This window comes from Phasianus colchicus, chromosome 1 (assembly GCF_987193195.1).
Source record: "Phasianus colchicus chromosome 1, bPhaCol1.hap1.1, whole genome shotgun sequence".
Lineage (NCBI taxonomy): Eukaryota > Metazoa > Chordata > Aves > Galliformes > Phasianidae > Phasianus > Phasianus colchicus.
In genome coordinates, this window is record NC_143436.1 from 30530044 (window position 1) to 30552377 (window position 22334).

The 22334-nt window shown below is 39.4% G+C and overlaps 1 long non-coding RNA gene across 1 annotated transcript; it reads left to right on the forward strand.

Annotated features, from left to right (window-relative positions):
- Positions 1–348: 348 nt before the first annotated feature.
- On the forward strand, positions 349–1891 carry LOC149919473 (uncharacterized). Its single transcript, XR_016463597.1, has 3 exons — positions 349–1128; positions 1423–1515; positions 1671–1891. It is a non-coding gene; the product is annotated as an uncharacterized LOC149919473 (long non-coding RNA).
- The last annotated feature ends 20443 nt before the right edge of the window (positions 1892–22334 follow it).

The window sequence follows — 22334 nt, forward strand, 5'->3', positions numbered from 1 at the left end:
CTCAGCTCCCCTTGCAGGAAATGAGCAAAACTCCTGTCCACTTTGAATGCTTTTCAACCCAAGATGCACACAGAAAAAGAGCAAGGTCAAATTCAGGGCTACTGGTCTTTCTGGCAGCCTGCCTCATCTGCTTGAGGAGGCCATCCAGATTTTCTCATGTAGGCAACTGCATCTGTAAAATGTTGAGCAACCAGGCAGTGAAAATTTCAAGGTTGGACAGGATGGTCCCAGCAACATGAGGGACCAGAAGGTTTATTTTTGGATTTCAATGTCTTCAAGGCAGAGACTCACCTTCCATCTGCATTTTTGCAATTTCTGGAGCAAGGGTCTCTGCTCTTCATTGGGAGCTGTACGTGCAGTAATAACGCTGTGTTTATTAACAGCACTACCAACAAAAGCCGGAAGCTAACAGAGACAAAGGATGGCGAGCTGCAGCGATTTATGTTCGTTTCCCAGCTTTGTCACACACTTGCTCTGTGACCTTGAAGAATGCGTTTAATCCCGCTCTGCTTCCAAGTTCCTCTGGAGCCGCAGGGTAGCAGTGCTCAGCGAGGGTGCTGGGGCTTTGTTTGGAAGCGCTGTACAGCCTGCCGGGCTCCGCTGGTGGGACATGCTCAGTGTCTGTGCTGGTGGCACACTGTGGTGGAGAATGGAAGCGAGTCATCCAAACAAGATGTTTTGCATTATAAAAATGTCAGACTGACTCCCTTCTGACACCCTTCTTGGTGTTGTTTGGAGACAGGTTAGGCGAAATGAGGGAATTCCTGTCTGAAACAGGGCCGTGGCAGGAAGCAGTCCTCTGAAAGCAAAGGGAAACAGCCCCAAAGCTCTGCACAGAGCAGAAGAACCAGCCTGCACGTCGCTAGGGCTGTTCAGAGGCAGCATCTCCTCTCCTCAGCACCGCAGTGATCTCCTGCCACAGCACAGCTCTCCCAGCAGAAGCTGCTGCAGTTGGCCTGGGCCCAGCCTGCCGTGAGGCCCTGCTAATCCCTGCTCAGCGGCCGAGGCGGTGGCTGGCCAGGCCTGTTATCTCACTGCCCGCGGGTGTGATTTACAGCCGGAGGCTGAATCCCAGCCTTGTTCTGTGAGGAACACCACCTCCTCCAGGAAGGAATGGCCGGAGCCTGGGTACTGACAGTGAGGGATTACACCACCAACAGACTTGGATGGGATACAACCCAAACCTCCTTCTTCCCGTAACAAATCTGCAGTGCTGAGGATCTCAGTTAAAAGTACCTCTGGGAGATACCGCCCTTCCTCTCCCTTGGCTTATCCTTGCTCCAAGGCCCCGCCGCACTGTGCCATAGAAAGCTGGCCAGCATTTCCTGGCGTGCAAAGCTACGCGCTTCCCAACAAACTCCTAAATCCTTCACCCCTGCACATTTTCCCTCATTGCTTTTATTTTTCTTTTCTTAATTGCAGAGGTCCTTCGAGTCAAAACCTCTTGCTCGAAGAAACTGTACTGGAGATCCTCAGGCAGCTAGGTTTCCTGCTGCAAGGGACGTGGGATCTAAGGTCTGTGTACTGGTTATGGACAAACACATCTGACCACATGGTGGGAAGGCCTGTCAGAAATGCAGATGCAAACATGCAATCAGATAGGTGAAATAGACACCAGCAAATTTAGTGAGTACATTTTACATCATTCAGGTGTTTATTTCTTTCTTCAGATTATCATTAGCATGGAGCTGTTCAGGTGGATGTCACTGAACCACAAATTCATCTAAGTCACAAGTAAATGCAAGATTTAACACTTGGGAACATTCTGTGATTTCATGTCAAATCTTAGTTCTTCAGATTGATGTTTGGATTACACCCACTCAGAGACCCAGTGAAGTGCCAATATATTTAGCATGTGACATAAGGCAGGAGAGAAACAAAAGCAACAAAAGCAGCAACAGTTAGCTACTTGCATACAATAAAAAACTTAATGCATTTTGTTCAGCTTTTTCATAATGTCCTGTGTCAAAATCACTGTTGAATGGAAATGGCTTGGCAAAAGCCGTGACAAAACAGTTCCAGCATTTTATAACATTTGGCATGGCTTTCAGAGAGGTAAAATGCATGTCACAGAAGGCTTTTTCAGCTGGGGCTTATCACTGCTGGGTGCACTGGCATTTCATTTCACTGACATGCATACTATGTGCTGTTGAAATGCTACAAATTTCACTCGGTTTTTTTTTTTTTTTTTTTTTGGAACCTAATCCCCTGGTGATGGTAAACACAGCATATGAGAGAACCCAGAAGTTATTTGTGCATCATTTTACATCAGTACAAACTTGTTGGATATGCTTTGCAAATAGAAGGAATAGAAAAACTCACTGTTTTAAAAATCAACTTCTAATTGCCACATTTTTCAGTAATGACAAACAAGGATGAAATTTCAGTTTCATGATTCTAGGCAGTGAATGTATTTAATCACTGTAGTTGCAGAAATAAATACCAGACTAAGAATGTGATTGACCAGACAAGAAAATCAAGAGAAATGAATTGATTTATTATCTGCTGGAGTAACATTTCAGTTATTTGAGGAAAAGATGGTCCAAATGAAATGAAGAAAGTCTACAACTTTTATATAAACAAGCTAGCTATTTCAAGAAAAAGACACACTATCCTGAATCAGCTCTACTATATTTTCTTGCTTTTGCATTTGTTGCATTTCTCTTAAAATGCATGCAATAAAGCTGCATTAAATGCTTCTTATTATTTTTAGTAAAAACACAAAAGAAAGAGCAAGAAAGAGAGACAGTTGTGTGCACAGAAGATTCTAAGTGACTGAATTACATAGCTAGAATATTTTCCTGTAAAAGGCTATCTGGTCTGAAACTGAATAAAGCAAGTTTCCAACTTTGTTGAACCATATCATGAACAACTGATTAAACCATAGCAGCTTTATACTTGGCATACACAATTGTTCTGACTGTAGAATGAAAAGAACAGAAAAAATTAGAGCTAGGTAATAGTTCAGTGATGAAGTTCTTTTGAAATTGGAGAAAGAAAAGCATTCTTCATTCACTCTTATTTAAGCAAAGCAGAATTTTAGAATTACTGTGTGAATTTTGAAATGAATGCTCTTTCCTTTTCCAAAAGCCCTGCTTGGGCTTCTTCTGCAACAGTGCTAAATGTTTTCACTGGTCAACAAGTAGATTTCTTCTCTTTGTTGAAATAACAAAGCTCCTCTTCCTGGGAACTAGACAATTCCACCACATTTCGAACTCCTGACTGCTTTATCAAATCTAAGCAGATTCTCAGGCACCTTCGTTTAGCAGGTTTAATTGTTACTTGACAGATTTCCAGGAGTAAGTATGTAGGGTTATAGAAATCATTTGACACTTGGAACCTGGGGAGTTTCATTACCTGACTATCACAGTGGTAGAAAGCATACGTTATAAAATTTAATTTCATGCTCCATTTGTTTTTGTGTCACTGTCTATTCCATGACATCCAGACTTGCCAGTCTCTCCTCCCTTCCCTTCCCTTCACACAAACATGTGGAAAGACAGCGACATTTGGATAGACAATTTAATCTGAACTTCCCAGCACCTGCTGAAAAACTCAGAATCAACTGTAGTGTTTGGCTGCTTGTCCATCTCAATTATCAAGCAATGAGAAAGTAGCAAAGGAAGGTAGAGCATTCTCCAGTGAGTGAAAGATGTCCAGGCAAAAGGAAGGGTTTCTTACCCCCATCCATAGCACAGCACAGTGAACAAATGTAGCCATGGTTATACTAATCAACGTACACTTAATTACTGAACCTTGCCACCTGATGTTGGCCAATCAGATTATAGAAATTAAAGAAAAAACTCTTGTCAGAAGCTAGATGGATGTTACTCTCTGGATGGATGGATTGTCACTAAAACAAGCAGTAATTCAGGCAAAGGGACATACATCATTTTTAATTGACTAAAGCTGGTTCCTGAAAACAAGTAATGAAAGCTTAGTGCCAACTAATGAATCTGCAGTGCAACACCACTGCAGCTCTTTGGCTTGAAGTTAGCGATTCTAAACTACACCTAATTGTTTCAGTTCATATAATTTGAATTTATGAATAAACATGTATTTTCCTTGGGGCTTTTCAGACTTTTCCTTGTTATGACAAACAAAGTAAAACTTTTTTTCATTTTCAATTGTAGTACTTCAGCAGTGTTTTGATTGAAGCACTGCTGGTTTTCTTACTCATAATAAGAATTTCTCACGGTAACACCACTGTTACTATAAGGGCTTTGTCTGCTGTGTCTGTGATTAAAATTACACATAGAAAATATGATTCAATGCATTGCTTTTCTTAAACTCCCTGCTCTTTACAAGTCATGATTTAAATCCTGGTACCTTTATTTTGAAAACGTATCTGTCCAGAAATACAGTATACAACATATAATGTTCCTTTGCCAGGGAAATGTTTTTATCACAATTTTAAATTAATGTTAGAGTTTTTCTAGTCCACTTTTCAAATTCAGTATTAGAAATAGAAATCATAATTCTAAAATGATAAGATTTTAAGGACATAAGCTGTGACAGAGTGAGTAAGAAAATATCCAAACTTTGCCCTGTGTTGCACATTGACAGAACAAAGCTTAACCATTTAAGCTTTCAAGTCTCAAATTGTGCATTTTAATTTTCTTTTTGGATTTTGCAGATTTTACTACAAAAATAAACAAACCATTGATTTTAGAAATCTTGCTGTGTAGGAAAAGGAATTTGGGCAATTGTAGCAATTTGGGTTATGTTACTTCCCAGGTCCTCCAGAGCACACAGTGATGCTTCATAAACATCAACAGAGCCATCTACAACCTTTTGTTCAGGCTGAGAACTCGAAAGCCATAGGGAGTCTTGTCATAAGCGGCAAGTGAGAAACTGAGCTTCAGTGAACTGAAGTCCACTCTAAGTTGATCACTGAACATCATGAATAGAACTGTAGGAAAAAAAGGTGTGTAGATTTTCTTGTAGATGTAGCACTGAACAGACTTACATGATAACTGGCACATCTTTGCTTAGTTTGAAAGCTGAAACTTGGCTTGTGTGTTAGAAAAGCACAAAACTATGGGTGAGTTCATCTATTCATTTTTCATGTGACAGATGTTGGAGATAATCTGTATGTATTAGTCATATTCCTTTATCAAAATGTTATGGATTTGGTGAAAAGTCTTTGGCAATAGGATAGCCATATGAATTAAAAATCTGTATTGTTTGAGATAGATGTTCTTGAACAAGACTGTGGATTTGAAAACAGCATTTTTTGCTGGGAAGGCACGATACAGAAAGAACTACAAGCACAGGAAAGGTGGTTTTACATTGACTTTAAGATCATTTTGAGGGTCATTAAAGCAGATGTTCTGTTCTGACAGCACAGGATATCCTAAAAGTAAAATGACTGGTTTCAATTACAAATACATACTATGATTTGGTTAAAATTAGACCAAGAGAAGTTGCAGCTGCTTAAAGCAGAATAGCCAACTGCATTCCAATCCATCTGCCAGCCTCTCCTACTTTCTTCTGGGGCTAAAAAAAAATATGCAGGAGATGAGAGAAGCTGTTCAAGATAAAGAGTGACACTGTTCCTTTCGTAATCAGTCATGGTCAGTACCACTTTACCATGGTTGTCATGGTGTGTAATACATCCCTTTTTCCATCACATTCCCAAATTGTAGGTGTGGGGTCTCTCTCATTGGAAGATCTATGGTTGGCCCAAGTCTGGTGACAAGCATGCTCCAATGCTCCAATGCGGTCTCCCATTTTCCCTTCTCTAGGTTTCAGGGATATTCCATGCTCTGCTTTACCTTCTGCTGCATTCCAACATTACCAAAGGACTGGGCTGGCAGGTGGCGTACCTTTTTTTGTGTCTGACAGTTGCTACCATACAGTCCAATGTACAAGGCACTGTTTTGTGTACAGAGTTTTGTATGGGTAGAGACAATCTTGGAAAGCACAGTTGAAAAAAACATGATACTCATGTGTAGTATTCTTAAGTGTATGGGAATTATATCAGTCCTGAGCAAATCATCATTCCAAATAAAATACAGCAAGGTATTTATTTGCTGTCCTGAATATTGCTGGTGAGTCAGCTGCAGCTGCTACAGAATGGTGTTATGTCATTTGGACGATCACCTATGCCAATAAGTCTTTTCTTGGCATATACATATATATATTGGATTGTTTATTCTTCATTTTTTTTTTTTTAATATATGTGGGAGATATCCTCGTCACTTAAGTTATAATAATTTTCTTCTCAAGTGACTAATCATACATAGACTCCTTAGTCTTAATCTGACTATATATTTCAGGAATTACATTGAAAATAATGTGCTGTAAGTCACAGAAAACTGTTCTTGTGTTCAAAGTGGCAAGAACAGCGTTTGCAGAAGATGTTGTGTGACTTGCTAGGGATGTGCAAACATCCCTCTCCCAGAGAACATATAACCCATTTTGTTCAGAAGTTGTGCTGAATCATCCCTTGCCTTTCTTTCTTTATGGAGATAATGCTTGTAGGCACACAACTCCAGAAAGGATCAATACCTTTGCAATGCATATCAGGTCTTCAAGCTTAGAGTGAAAAAAAAGGCAGCTCTCATCTGCTTCTTGGAATGGGCCCATGTCAGCCAGCTTCAGAGTATTTCATACTCATTGCTCCACAGCAATGGCTCAGAGGGTCAGAGGCTTCATAATGACCATATTAAAAATAAAATAAAATAAAAATAAAGCAATAACCACAATAAAACTAAAAAAATACCCATAACACGAGGTGATCTGAAAGGATTTGGGATGAGGAGGATTTGTGTTATATCAGAGAAGAGTTCTGAAAGGAAAATAGAGAGCAGGAGCAATATCAACATGGCAGAGCTCAAATTAGAAAGTAGAAAAAAGGCTGTGAGAAGCATACATGCATGCATAATTTATAACTGAGAAGGTGGAGCTGTCAGCAACCTATGGGAAACTGCATTTTTCATAAGTTAATGTGTTTCAGTGATATTTATTTCAAGAATATTATTAAATATAATATTCTTTATATTATAAAGAATAATGCATCTAATGCATTAAAGTACACTTTCATGTATGACTATGCAGTGTGCAACTAAATACAGGATAGTATTGCCAGAAATATTGTTTGAACCTTTGGAGAAGCTGTTCTGCATCTGTGTTCCTCACTTAGGCTTGTCTAAGAGTCTGAAGGGATCCTTCATTTTTTCTGACATCCCTGTAATTATACCAGCAACGATCAATGGTGGCCTAGCAGGAAGCTGTGCACTGCCCATCAGGCACATGTATTTGCAGCAGTGTGCAACTAGCATCCTTCTGCAGTCCCCGAAGAAGGCAGGATGCTAACACTCACAGCTCACCAGCAAAAGGCACCCAACACCAAAAACACAGGAGAACAAACCCTGAGCAGCTGTGCAAACAGGGAGCTGACAACCAGTTTCTGTAATGGGTGCTGAACTTGGTCAGCCTGACCATGCAAGCAGGACTATTGTGTTCAGTGCTGACAATCGAGGTAGACTGGTAAATCTGGATAAAAATGACAGCTAGCTAGATCTATAAATACAAACTCAAATATGCTTTTCAGACTCCTTCTCAATACAAAAGCAATGGAATTGGAGAAACCTTTTCAGCTCCCCTTTAAAACTTGATTTGACATGAAGGACCATGGGCATACCCAGTCTTTCACAAAAGTGAAGATGCTTTCATACATGGCTTTGTCAGAGGCAGCAAGAGCCTTTCAGTACCTTAGAAACAAATTAAAGCAGCTGTTTGCCACCAGTTCAGGGAGAAGCCAGCCACAAAACTGCCAGGCAGAAGGCTGCACACAGCTGAGGCACCTCGGAATGTGGCCTCCAGTCGTGATTCAACAGGATACCTGATCAGCAGATGATAGCATTTACTGTAAACAGTTGTGGTTGTCTGTGGGAGACGCTGTCTGCAAAACTGTCTACAAGAGTTAATATATTCTGTATATGTTTTGTCTCCAGACTGTGCAACATATTTTGTGAAACTCATAAAAATCTCTGGACTATACCTGGTTTATCATGAGGGTAGCCAGCATGGGATGGGGAATGACAACCAGGCTGTGGGAACAGGTTTGAGCACTCTGAACGCCTGCCAAGATTTCAAAGGGAAAATAACAGGCTTTTCAAACTTCTGCCAGCCCCAGCTCTATCAGGTCACTCTATTTATTTTTCCTTTAATATCTTCAGTAACTTTAATAAAACTCTTCTTATAACTCACAGCTTGAAGGTATCAGGATATTAGAGGAAAAGGAAAGACAACACTAAGTAGGCACCTCCTTTGTTGTCTCAAAAATATATGCAATCTGTGATCTTTTAAATAATTACCTGGTGTTCCATTACCTACTCCCTCTTTGCAAACCTGTTTCTGTGCAAACCTAGATTCCACCCAAAGACTTCCACGCTCATTCCAGCACATAACAATAGATGAAATGCCGAAGTGGATTGATGTTGAACTTCCATTGATTACTGTAAAGTGATGTATTAAGAATTATTGATACTAATACAAGTGAGAAGTAAGCATAGAAGGAAATCTCAAGCATAGAGAGGGAGAGGAATGTGACTTTGTGGCTGTGTATGCCTCCATGATCAGATGAAGGTGTGGTGCATTAATCTATTCATTTTAAAACAACTCAATCAATGCTAATACCTGTTCTTCTCCACTGTTCATCAAATAAAGATGCCATAAAACAATAGTAGAATAGCTTCTGTGCTGTATCTCCATGGATACTAATGTTACACAGGAGATACAGCTTTTACTAGTTAAAGAAAATGGTATATTTTTTTCTTCTAAGTTTAATCATAAAAGTGCAAACGCAAGAGATCCATTTCATCAAAGGTACCTTTGTGGTTACAGCACATACTGCTCCTCATAGCTCCTCTGCCCAGGGCTCTGGCTGTACTATGAAAGCACATTTGTGGGAAACAAATATTCCTGTGTTGCAAATGCATGCATTTGGAATGTGGATGGAAATTTAGGAATAGCCACAGATATCTGCAGAAACTGGACACAATGAAATCTTTGTGAATAATCCCATAATTGTTTATTCTAGCTCTTACCTTCAGCTTAGTATAATGTACAGAGTAGCACTACCAGGGGCTACTTGGTAGTAAATGACTTCTCTCTTCCGGCATACATTTGAACATACTTTTCATCTTGGAGTTGTGTTTCAGTGTGAGCAATGCACACTGCAGTAGCCAAATGAATCTATCCTCCCACTCCTGACTACACACTGCCCAAAACTCAGCACTGCATCATGCTACTGAGGTTATGTGTGATATGATATGTGACTGCTCCAAGCCACCCCAGGGCCCTGTTTCCAGCCCATGCACAGAGAAGTAGAGGCCCCACAACGCTCACAGCCTGCTTGTGGTGGTGAAGCCAGGGATGATGTTCTCTCTAATGTTCAATTCATGTTACTCAGAGTACAGAAAAGACAGCTGGGGACTGATTTTGTGATGGTCAAAGCCAGGACTCTGGGGACATACCAGTTGTCACCAAGTGGTTAGCACATGAGGAAGCGTGTTGAGGTCTTCTTCCATGTTCATCTTCCAAAGGGTGGAGGTATAAGGCCTGCTCCCTGTGGTCTTCTTCACCCTACTGGCCTGGAGGTGAGCAGAAGACAAGTGAATATGTGAGTGCCTGTGCTGGGCTCTTGGGCTGAATTGGAGACCATCTCCCTGCCCTGCTAGCATCCAGTATACCGGTACACTGGTATCCAGACACCAGTATCCAGCATCTCCCTGCTTCACTTACAAACAAGCTGACTCTGCCCAGCATAGGGGATGTATTTTTAGTGTGCTGGAGGCAGTCTCCTAGCTACGGCTCGAAGTGCTCAGCTGGGCGGGGGCTGGCAGTCCTCAGCCTGTGCAAAAAGAAGCACTGCTCATGAATCCTGGTGTTCAGGCCAAATCCTGCCCCAGGATTTCTGCTGTTTTTCCCATCGTCTGCCCCCTAGCCTGTCTTGCAGGATTTGGTATAAATGTTGCCCAGGTATTCTGTAGGCTCCTGGCGTGCTGCTGGTCTGCAGGATTAGAAACCATCTCCTGTTAAAGCACAAAGATGTACTCTGCATGCAGCGAGGATAAAAGACCAAATATTGTTTATGTTGTATATAATAATCTATCTTATGTCTGGCAGAGTCTGACTTTCTTGAAGATGTGAAAGAGCCTTCATTAATTCCTCTTTAAGCACAAGGCCATTAAAGAGCTATTTTAATTTCAGGCACAAATTCAGATTTTCCGATCTTTATTAAGTTGCTTGCTGTCCTTAAATTGCTATCTGTCTCAGAAGTGTTTATGGATAATAAAATCTCTTTAAAGATTCTCCTTTGTTTTGGAAAAACCCTGGAGATAAATTATCTGGCATCTAAGGGATGTTTTGCAGACTGCATGGTTGTCGTTTGGCTGTTACTAGGATGACTGAAAGTCAGGCAGGGTTACCTAAGCCTCCAACTTTCTTTGTACTCCTGAAATAGGCAATGTATCTGCTGCAAAGTACAGAGCATCCATGTAGCTCAGTAAAAGTTGAGCATTAGAGAAGATTGGGTTTTGAGACTGATCAAATGTTATTTGTGAGCAAAATGTCTAACTGTCTTGAACTAATCAAGTTAATTTATTTTTTACCCATATTGACTCCTTTCCACTCTTTGGAAAGCCTGCACTTGCTCTACAAGAACTAAAGGACATTTCTCTGGACTGATTTCTGATAGGCACTACATCGCACTACTTCTTGTTTGGCTTTTTGGAAAATTCCCTGCAGGCCTGGACTTCTGTCGCTGCTGCCATTGTTTCCATTTCCCATTTACAGTTTCATCTTTTGTATGCACAGACCTCACCACCATCTATTAAAGAACAAGGCAAACTCCACATTTGCATTATTGCAAAAATGGGTGAATGGAACATAATATCAGACTGGGGATCTTTTATGTGTACCACACATTCAAACGTTTTTTTTTTGTTTTTTTTTTTTTTTTTTAATGATATAGATACCACTGTTGTAGTGCTGGGAGTTTTTAAAAATAATTTTACCTTAATGATTTTACTAAGCAAACTTTCCACTCCAGCCATAAATATTCTACATCTCCAAGATAAAAAGTACGTACTTATAGAAGTAATTTGCTGAATTCTGACATTAAAAAAATCTACATGTGTGAAATAAGTAAACAAACAAAAAAATCACACAACAGAAGCTCTCTACAAAAAGGTTGGACGAGTTCATGCATCTTATATAGGCACTATTCATAAGACAAAGAACAAAGATGGTCCAAGGATCTTATTTTATATAAACTAGAAAGAAACAGAGTCTTTCCTTGTCTTTTATAAGTTTAGGAATAACTAGTAAGGAAGAAATAAAAATGAGAAAAGAAAAAGAAAAAAAAGAGAAAGAAAAGAAAAACAAAGTAGAGAAAAAAGAAAAGAGAGAAAGAAAAAAAAGAAAAGGAAAAAGGAAATTATTCTGAGAAAGCCTGTGTACATGTTTACAGGGAAGCTCACATGTATGTTAAGTATCATTATATCCTGTTTTGTATACTGTTCTTTTCCATTTTGATGTAAACTATCCCATAACGTTTTCACTCAAAATAGATATTTTTTCATATACACCAAAGCAATTCACTGGGAACCAATCTAAAGAACACATTAAGGTCATGGTGCTCTGGCCTATCTAATACCATACCTAATGCTGTAATCTCATATTGCTGCCTTCCTTAAGTAAGTATACTCTTAAGGTGTCTTCCACAGAGTCAGCTGAAGTAGAAAGTGATTTCTCTTGTGAGTAAGGAGAATTTAAAATCAAGCTTTTTGAGATTAACAGAAACATTTTGTGATACTCAAATATCCCTGCCCTTCTTGAGGCAGAAATGATGGATAATGGCATGGTAGCTGCCACCAACTAATTTTTAGCTGGACGGGGTCTTTCCAAATTATTGTATGTACAACAGAGAAAAGTAGCACATTGCTGGAATGTTCCATCCAGCTGAAAGATGCTGTCATCATCAGCGGTGGCATGTAAATGAAATACATTTGGGAACACTTGAAAAGCAATGAATCGTGGGCTATCGTGCATAACAATATGTCACTGAATAATGTAATATTGGCATTGGAGTACATGTGGGCTAGTAAACGTTTGCTGGAATGAATGGTCTGTAACAAGACTTTATGGGCCAAGAGACCAACTTCTTCCCCCTTGAAGTTTTCAGACTAAGGCTGGAGGTACCCCTGGGGAGCACATGGCTTTTGCCAACACACAAGTCATTACTGAATGGAATGAGATGCATGAATTTTTATGGCCTGTGCTATGAAGGAAGTAAAACTTGAAGATCTAATAGTCTTCTCTGGGTTTAAAATCCATGAAAAATATATGGTGTCATAAGATCCTTATTGCTAACGGCAAAACCTTTCCCCTTTGGTTCAAATTGCTACTTGCTGGCTGTAATGCATTGTTTACCCATCTCTAAAGCTGTGCAAGTAATCTATTATTTTACTTTGTGAATTTTCTTTTATTTTCTTTTCATACTGTCACATACATTCTTTTCCCTGAAGCTTTATAGCTTTACTAAGTGCTGCTTCTTCTGGGAAATAACTCTGTGTTTGAGGCTCAGCCCTTCAAGGTGTTGAGAGCTCTGGACCTTCGCCAAGAAAGCTCTTGAGAGAATGATCAGCTTTAGGCACACATGCAGCCTGGGCTGCAAAGCACCCTGTGTTTAGATGGAGTCTCCAAAGCACAGTGGCCGCTTCACATGAAATCAATTGATATAAACTCATGTAGCATTGCTACTTTGACACTTATCTATTCAATGTTCCCTTAGAATATCCCAGGATTATTAGGATAGCCATGGAGTGCTTGTTATTAACACAATATCAATTAGCTATGGAGTGGTCTAAGGAAAAAAAGAGAAAGAAAAAAGTCCTTTAGATAATTCTGCATTTAGATTTTTTTTTTTTTTTTTTTCAGAAGGGAAAGTTCGAAGCTCAGACTTTGTGTGTTTATCTTCTTTTAGACATCCATAGAAATCCACATTCCAGCTAAGAGATAAAAAGATGTAATGAGAACAAGAAGAGGGGAATAAAGAATGTTTGAAAAGAAACAGCAAAGCCTGGACTGATGTATTTGAGTAAGAGCTGAGGTTAGGAATTTCCATGTAGAATAAGCAAAATAAAATGTCATCTCATGGTTTAAATACTGCCAGATGATTCAATATACTTTTCACAGCATTCTTTTACCATGTGATATTCTCTTATGTTTGTTGAAGTCAGGAAATGAGAAACTGCTTGAAAGGGAAAGGTTATGCCTCGTGTCACTGTATAATATATGCCCACAAGCCTATTATATTAACAGAGCTGCTTAAGATAATTTGGAATGGAAGATGAAGTTCATTTCTACCGCAGTATATTCTCACTGTGATCTGCTGACAGAAATCTGTGTATCATACACTTGTTAAATTAAGGCATGTGGGGAACAGAGCAGATGAGGAAATCCTATTTTTTTCCTGGGTAAGCTGGTAATGGAAATAATAATAATAATAGTAATATTTTACCTTAAATCAGGATGAAAAATCAAATGTACAAATGCTGAGTCCAACAATCTATTAACTAAGATATAAAATGTTTAAGTTAATTAAACATCATATGTCAATATTTTCAGATTTTTATTTAGTTACTAACACCTTGACATTTATAGTTTTTACCAAAATTAGCTTAATGTACTGAAATTTTATTTGAGCCAAAAGTGAGCTTCAAAATATAATAAAAAAAAGAAATCAAAATAGAGAAATATTTAAAGAGACTGTGAAAATAATTTGTGAAACATGGATATTTCTCACAAAAAAAACTGTCACCCACAATGATAAAGTAAGCACTGCACATTTTAATTACCTTGGTGTTTACTTTCTCTGTAGTTTCCCAGCCTCTGAGGAAACTATTAAAACAAGGACAAAGAGGATTTTCTGTTCTGCCTGCACTCATAAAACTCAGATATTGTGGTCTGGTCAGATATCAGTCTATCAGACATTCTCTTGCCTGCTGTGCCAGAGGTTCTGTTCATAACTAGAGGCAAACACAGGACATTAATGTACTGATATTCTGCACGATGTGCTGCAGGGTTCAAGTGGCAAAAAAAGGATCATTCTAGCTGCATTTTGTTGGTTTGCATGTTTGACTGCCACTTACAGATGGAAAAATGCAGTGGGATTTAGTTAGCGCTGGTTCCAGTTTGGTAATAAAAATAATATCTTATTCATAAATCTTGTGATGATTCCAGTTATCTTAGATTTTTGCAGAAATCCTGAACCCCACTTCTAAACTAAAAAGGATTGAGATGTGCCATCTTCTTTCTTATTTACTGGGCTTTACTGTGCAATTAAGGGTTAGATGTTTATCGTGCAGTTTACAGGAAGGTCCGTAAATGCACACTCTGTTGCTCTCTGTAGTTAGCCTGAAGTGGAGAAGTGAATTGGAAGTGAAGGGCTTAAACTGGATTTTATAGTCAGCAGAGAGGCTGGCCTGACTCACAGATGCAAGCGTTTGTAGGCAGTCCATTTTTTAGCAAATACTGCTAACATAGCACCTCTTTCACCCCACTGATATCCTTGCCTCAGTGCTGCTATAGCTGTGGAGGCAGAGGCCAGCTCATGGCTGTTACTCATGTGCTCTCCATCCCTCACCCTTAGGCACTGTGGCCTGTTGGGCCCCTGCATGCCACAGCATGGCCTGTCCCTTCGCCCTGCCATGGCCGGGGGGCCTGGGCCATCCCCACAGCAGCTGGAAGTGCCCCCATGCCACCCCCTTTCCATACACATATAAAAATCTTTTCCTGTGGAGTATCAGGACAAGCTAGCTCAGCTGCTTTCTATGTGAAGGCCCATACTCAGCTCCAGGAGCCAAGAAGAGCTGTTCGAAAGAACATTTCAGCTCAGCACAGTCCATGTCGTGTTTCTGAGGGACCTGGAAATATGCAGTTGCATTCTTGCAACTCTCCCATTACAGAATCAGCTCTGGTAGTTGGGACAAGAAACAGGGCCTTCTCACTTGTCTTTGATCTCCTACAGGACTAAGCTGTGGTCTCCTTTGTATTCTTCATTCAAAATACTGGAGAAGATATCAAACTCCACAGTTTCTTTTAAGCTGAGGATTACAAATAATTTACTAAGAATCTCATAAATAATCATAATTTATTACATTTTTCTGAGATGACAGAAAAAGGAAGGGACCTTCAAAGGCATGAAGTGTGAGTTCATTTCCATGATCTTTTGACCATAAAATAAGAATGCATATGTGAAACTGTTGCATCCAGTCTGTCCTCTGTTGGCTGCCCACTGATTAATGAAAGCACATAAATTACTTAGCGTCGGAAGACTGTATATTGTATGGCCTCAAGTCAACAAGACAAACAAGTATATGCCTAATTTTAAGCAGATGAGTTTCTTTAAGTGAAAGGAATTTCATGAAAAAATTAGAAATAAGCATTCTCTACAAAGAACTAAACCATGTTCATTGTTTCCAGATGAGTCTCCATACAGAATTGAAATATCTTGCCATCTGAATATACTGATGTGCTATAGTCCATCCCAGCTAGGCCTGGTATAGTTGACTTTTCACCAGAAATAAGGAACATCTCAAGAACAGTGAAACTGTTCTCTGAGGATGGAAGAAGTCAGACTTGCCCACATGTATGTCCACAAGTTTCACAAATTTCTATCCTGGAGGTCAGCAAAGCAGCTCTGGAAGCAGAATTCATTTAGTTTTGCAAAGTATTTGACTTCTTCAGCCTGTGTTTCAAAAAACTCCTTTTGAGTATTCCTGTCAAAGTCCTGTATTAAAATTTTATTTCTCCTGTCAAAGGCAATAATTCATGTGGTAGCAAGCGAAAAGCATTGCCTTATAAATGACATTGTGAAAATATGTAGACAACATTCTACTTTCCTTGAATTGGGCACGCTAAGGATAACAGCTGCTGCCTTTCTAGCTTGGGAAGCAGGTGTTTGACCACCTACAAGCAGGATGTTTTCTCCTTGAATGAAAATCAAGCAGGTTTATTCAGTGATGCCAAAGTAGCAAGGCAGTGCAGCAGTCCAAAAAATTAAATTGCTGACAGTCTTCCTCTTACTGCATAACTTGGTTCAATGCCATGGAAAAATACAACAAATTAATAAAAATGGAACAAAGAGTTTTGTCCCTCTATATGCTGTACAGGCTTTATGAAGCCACCTTTCTTGTTCTGCTGTTTATTTATTTTATGACACCCTGGGAAGATCTATACGGTGAATAATTAACCTGAGGAATCTTGGGAGCATGACATCTTTGAAGAAATGCAAATGCTTCTGTGTTCCTCAGTTTAATGGATTCTAATGAAATGTTCTTATTGGTCCACTGACTGAGCTGTATTGGCCCAAACCTCTAATTCTGAGTAACATAAATATATGGTTTAAAAAAAAAAAAAAGTTATTGAAAAAATTTCACAATGGGAAAACAGAAAATGAAATCTCCTGCTTCAGTGAAGCAATAGAAAGCTGATAGAGGAAAATGCAAAAGAGAAGCAGAAAGAGGCAGAATCCAACAGCTGGATCAAGAATACACAGAGCGTTTTCTAGGTTGAGCTGAGGTGGGAACTAAAATATGTTCCTCCATGGCAGAAGCTCAGGCAGAGGCTGGGGCTCAGGAGGAGGACTTATGGAGCTGCTTTCACATATTTTCTGTCTGGAGAGGAAAGATACTCATTTAAGACCTGCAGCTTTTTATTCTGGAAGTTGAAAGAATATCAAAATAGAATGTACTGGCAGTGCAGAGAATACTGGTGTTTGAAGAAACGGCTAAACCTTTCAGAATTTGCTGAGGAAATTATTAGGAAATGGAAAAAAAAACACCTCCTCTGGTTATATTTCTACCTTTCATGCCATTGTATTGTATTATTCAGTTTTAGTACAAAGGAATTATGGATTAAGTAATGAAAAAGGCAGTTCTTGAAATATCAAAATAATAAAAAAAAACCTTTCTCAAGAGCAGACAACCTGAAAGAACATTTCATATTGGTTCAGGTGCTCAGAGGAACTTCTTGCTTCACATAATTAAATCTACAAAGATCTCAACCACTTCATGTTTAAAATAACTTTTAGCATCCAAGCCAAAGATGTGGTTTAATGTAAGGCTGAACCAATGCTCCTTAAAAGCAAGGGGTTTTTCTTTACCATTAACAGCTCACATTTTTGCCGGCATTTGTGTTAGCACTTCAAACATTGTGCTACTGTTCTAGCAGTGGTGTAACTGAAAATAAGGGAAAGCTGAGAATTTACAAGTATTAGAGGTGAGTTGCCTAAAATACTTTCCTCATCCTGTCCATGAAGGGGACCCAGTGAACTCATCCAACATGTGGCATCTGTGACTCAACACTAGCTCTGATTAAAATAAACAGCGTTCTCCTAAAAGATGAGTCAGAGGAAAATGGCAGCTGGGAAGTTATTTCTCAAGGATAAAACTTGCATCTGCTCAGTGTGACACTTTTCTCCTGACTGCTATTTTGCATGGCCATCTGGTATGAGTCTGTTCCAACCACATACACTTTCTGCTGAGCGATTGCTCTGTATATCTCCAGTACTTTGGAGGCAGAGGCTCTACGAGCCAGTGTAGATATGAACTGGGAAGCAAGCCTAACCATATTGCAGTTGGACATCACTGCATCTCCAAAGCAGCCAAGAGAACTGGCTGAAAAAGTGGTTTCTGATACACCAGATGCTGTTGCAAGCAAGTCTTGCAGAGCTTGTTATATTCCTTTAGAAAGCTTGTTTCCATCTTCCTGTGATGGGCAGGCACAGAGAGAGGTATGGCCAATGTAAGTTGCAGCTCCACCATATGAGATATTGCACATACAGTGTTTTGCTCCTTGAAAACAAGATGTTTCTTGTTTATAACATGAGACTTTCCGCATTTTGTTGTTTGTGTCCCTCTTATCCTGGAGTCAGTGCGGAAATAAGGTGTTCATTCTTGACATGTGCCTTTCTAGCAATATATATTTTAGCTTCAGAGGAGGAGATTCCCAGTTTCAGAGCTGCTGCTACATTGTGATTCTCTTCTCTCTCTTCTTTCTTTTTGCAGTTCATTCTTTTTTTGTTGCTCTTGTGTCTCCACCCTACTACAGCCTGTTTGCTGTATTTCCTTTAAATAGCAACTTGGAGTGCTGCAATGCAGTATACATTACACAATCATTCTTTAGGATCCATAGATGTGCAACAGGCTTGTGTACCTCCCCAGCTATTTTTCAAATCCATCCACCTCAAACTAGGGAGTAGCTGCAAGTGATGTAAGTAATCTGTTCTTCATCTTCTTCCTAACACTGCACCCAAATTTTTTGGCAGCTCACAAACACTTAGCACTTGTTTTGGAATGTCTTTGATCACCAAAGTGAGTTGGGGCCAGGACTCAACATTCACAGCTAAGCTGTACCTTATGCACTTGCCTTTTCTGCATCCATAGTGATGATTTCTCTCAGTCTTTTATTTAAGTTTAGTTTGGTCGTGTTACCATGAAGGAATCAATGAAAATCTCAGTTCTCTACTAGCCAGTAGTGCTCATAGATAGTGATCACCAGTGATAGGGGACATGTTTGGAGGAACAGTCCATTTTCTGTTAAATGAAAGATACTTTGATACGCAGCTCTCTTACACAACATCACTCTCTCTGGGCTCAGACATGCCAAGTTGGTGCATTCTGAAGTAGGGCACAGTATGGACAGCAATATAGAGCCATGCAGAGCTAGGAAAGGTCTGGGCATTATCAGACCCCCAGGTAATGCAGCATCCATCCCAGTCCTCTGGTTCAGGTTGCAGAGAACAAGTGCCATATTATTTCTGCTTACCTGGTAAATTGGCTAAAAGCCACCAGTTGTGTGATACACTAGTGGTGTAAGCAAGATGAAGCATCTGGCCCACTTTCAGTATCTACGAATATTTCTTGGTATTGCATAGCAGATTGCAGTCCATGATTTCAGGCCTGATAAACGCAAAACATCTTGGAGAAACAGCCTCTGCTGTACACTCCAACTCATCCAATTTATGTGAGATCAGATACAGAAGCTCAAGCTACAGGTGAAATGGAGAACGGGTGGTTAAATACTTGTTGTGCCATTACTAATTCCTCCACAAACCTCACTGAGCAGGTCTAATTCTGTATTGCTCAAAAGAATTACATGTGCATAAAATGAGTTTAAGTGGTTTGGGACTCAATTCCCAGGTTTCTCAAAAATCTCCTTAATCAGATACACATTTTTCTGATTATTCTAAATTTTCTTAACCCCATTAAAATGAGGTTAAAGCAGATTTATTTCCAATTTTATTAACAACCAAGAAAAAAAAAATTGTCTTGCAATTTTTAAAGTCAAGAACAGTTTTGACCCAAACTAGGTGAAGAAATTGATTGTTCATAAGTTATTTTTTAAAACTATGAGTTATATTTCAGTGTTCTTGAAATAGTTTCTTTTTTCTTCATGAAAATAATAAATTCTCCATGTTTTTATGATAATCATTCTTATTTTCCTACTAATCTTTGGGAAATTATATCTCTGTTTTCTGGTATGGTGACCTTCTCATGTTTAGCATTTCCAGATAATTATAGCAGAGCAGTCAGTAGGTCTGTGGAAAATACATAAAGGAGTAAAACAAGCAGATTGATGAACCCCAGGCATGTGGGTCTCTTTCCTGTACTACATGATATTTTTAGTACTCATCAAGCTTTGAAAAGTTAATTGGAAGTCCTTTTGGATTTTGTTCTTCTGATGCAATGAGAAACTAATGACACTGAGAAACAAAAGCTCCACTTGGTCTAGTGCAGTGGGCTGTAGAATTGGATATACTGAAGTAGGTGAACCCTCAACCTCAATGTATGTAAAATCAGCTTACCCTATTTGCAAACTAGAAATTAAACAGATGCAAATGCATGCAATGTGAAATACAGCAGTTCTCTGTGTTGAAGACTATTGATCCTGTGTTTGGCGGTTGGTAGCATTCAGACCTGGAGCTGGCAGTACTGTGCCTTTGAGCTACGAAAGGTAACTGACAGCAGCAGTATGGCTTTGTCAACAGCACTGAAAGGGATGCATCAGCTCCCGTTATCGAAGTATGCAGTTCTGGAGACATCAAGAGTTCCAGGATCTTGAGTCTGTTTTGAAGAATGGGAGTACCGCTGTTCTCTGCCCCTTTCCAAATCCCATTCTCCAGTTCTGAGCCTCTCCTTTGCTCCCTCCAATTCCTTCTCTTTCCTTCCAGCACTCACCACATCCTCTCTTGATAAGAGGCAGTTTTCCTTCAGTGAGCTGGAAGCCATCAGCACAAGTAGTGGGAGAGCATTTCCTTGCTTTTTTTTTTTTTTTTTTTTTGATGGGTCACGCATCCTTGAGTGCCTGCAAGAGTAACAGCAGGGGAACAAATACCTGTACCTTTCCACTCTTTGATGGATCAAATTAGACAAGCAGAAATTCTTGGGGAAATGCAGATTCCAAACTCTTAACATGTGATTAACTACTAGGGCAAAATGAGAATTTTCATAATTTTATATTTTAACCAAATTTGGGCAAATTTTCTGAGGAATGACAAAATGCAAATTCTTAATGCCAAGGTCATATACACACACTCCTGACATAGTTCATATCCCAAACACAAATCAGTAAGGCATGGGAAGTTCTCCAATAAACAATATTACTTTTGACATGGATAAAAAAAAAATTATCTCCTTGACATCATTCTGAAAAATGGGTGAACTCTTTCAAATGAAACTTTCAAATAAAATTCAAATCTTACAATTAAGACTGAGCAAAATGATAACTGTTCAAAATCAGGCATCCTAGTGTTTTAAGAGCTGGACATTTCTAATTACAGTTATTTCCACCAGAATTCCTTGTAGCTACATCTCTGCTCTTGATTTTTGAATGGTAGTGACAAAACTTCTTTATATAAGCAAGGAATAAAGAGTGCTCATCATGAACATTTACACAATAAATGACATGGATACTCATCTGACAGTATTTTCACTTCCAGTCGATCTTCCCCTGGAAGATTAGATGATTTTAAATAATACTTTGTTCACATTGCTGAGAGTTTGCAACTGCATAATCCTGCAGAAGTATATGACTACTTTCTCCACTTTAATCTTGGGAGGCAGCAAAGGAAAGAGTGCACCAGAATTAGCCATGTGAAGATTAAAATGTACACTCATCTGGAATATTTTCCATGCAGCAAAGGTGACCTTAGTGCTAGAGCACAGTTGTTGGCTAACAAGACACCAGCACAGTTAAATAATGAAAGCAGGAACAAACGACATGAATTTACAGGAATGATACCCACTATCAGACTTTCCACAGCAGATGGGTGAGAGGTTTACTCCTTTGTCAGAGAGCACCAGTGGAGAGAATGCCAAAAGCAGCTCTAAAAGCTTGCCAGAAATACTCTAATCAGATCAAGTTTGTACTAATTGTCAGGAATTTGTACTTTTTAGTTACCAATGGTGCTTAATCACAATTTTTGCACAGCTCTACTTAGCAGACTTCGAGAACAGCACCACAGGTTTTCTTTTTTTTTTTTTTTCCCCTATGAATTCCTGCACTGATCGTGTTTTCACATTTTGTGTTTTTGAACAACTGCTGCACAGAAGCTACCACTTGCCTTAAATTATATCAGCTGTCAGAGAGACTTGACAAGGTGAACAGACAGTTACATACTGGAAATTTGTGGATTACTGTGCAAAGCTGTCTGGATTTTGAAGGATTTTTACGAAGAAGGAAAATGTGCCCTTATCTATCCTTTTATCCCCTCTGCGCTGTAGTGATCTCTCCGTCTCTACTCTGCTATTTGGAATTGATCCTCTCACCTTGGAGTATATGGTGTTACAGTGATTTTGCCCATGATATCTACTGCCTGAAAACAGCAAAATGTGCTCACAGATAATCACTGAGAGTAACTGACTCACAACCTGGAAGCCAAAACCAAGAACTGTGGAAGTCTATACTCAAGTCTGCTTGATCTGTGCAATCCCTGATAACCTTTCTGTGAGTTTCCTACAGCCTAGTATTCTTCCTAAGCCTTGTGATTTTAGGGATAAGATAGTGAATTCAACAAATGGTAAAAAAGCTGTTTTTCAGATACCTCTTTGCTGGCCAAGTCCAGCATCACTGGCATCAGCACTATGTTCAGTATCTTTATCAGCAGTGCAATAAAAAGTGCATCTTCAGCTTCAGGAGGGCAACACATCTATCCAGCAGGTGACACAAAAGTTTTTGGCATGAATGGATGTTCCTGAGAAGAAGAATGAAATGGACAAAAATTTTAAAATATTGAAGGCGTATCTACGATTTCATGA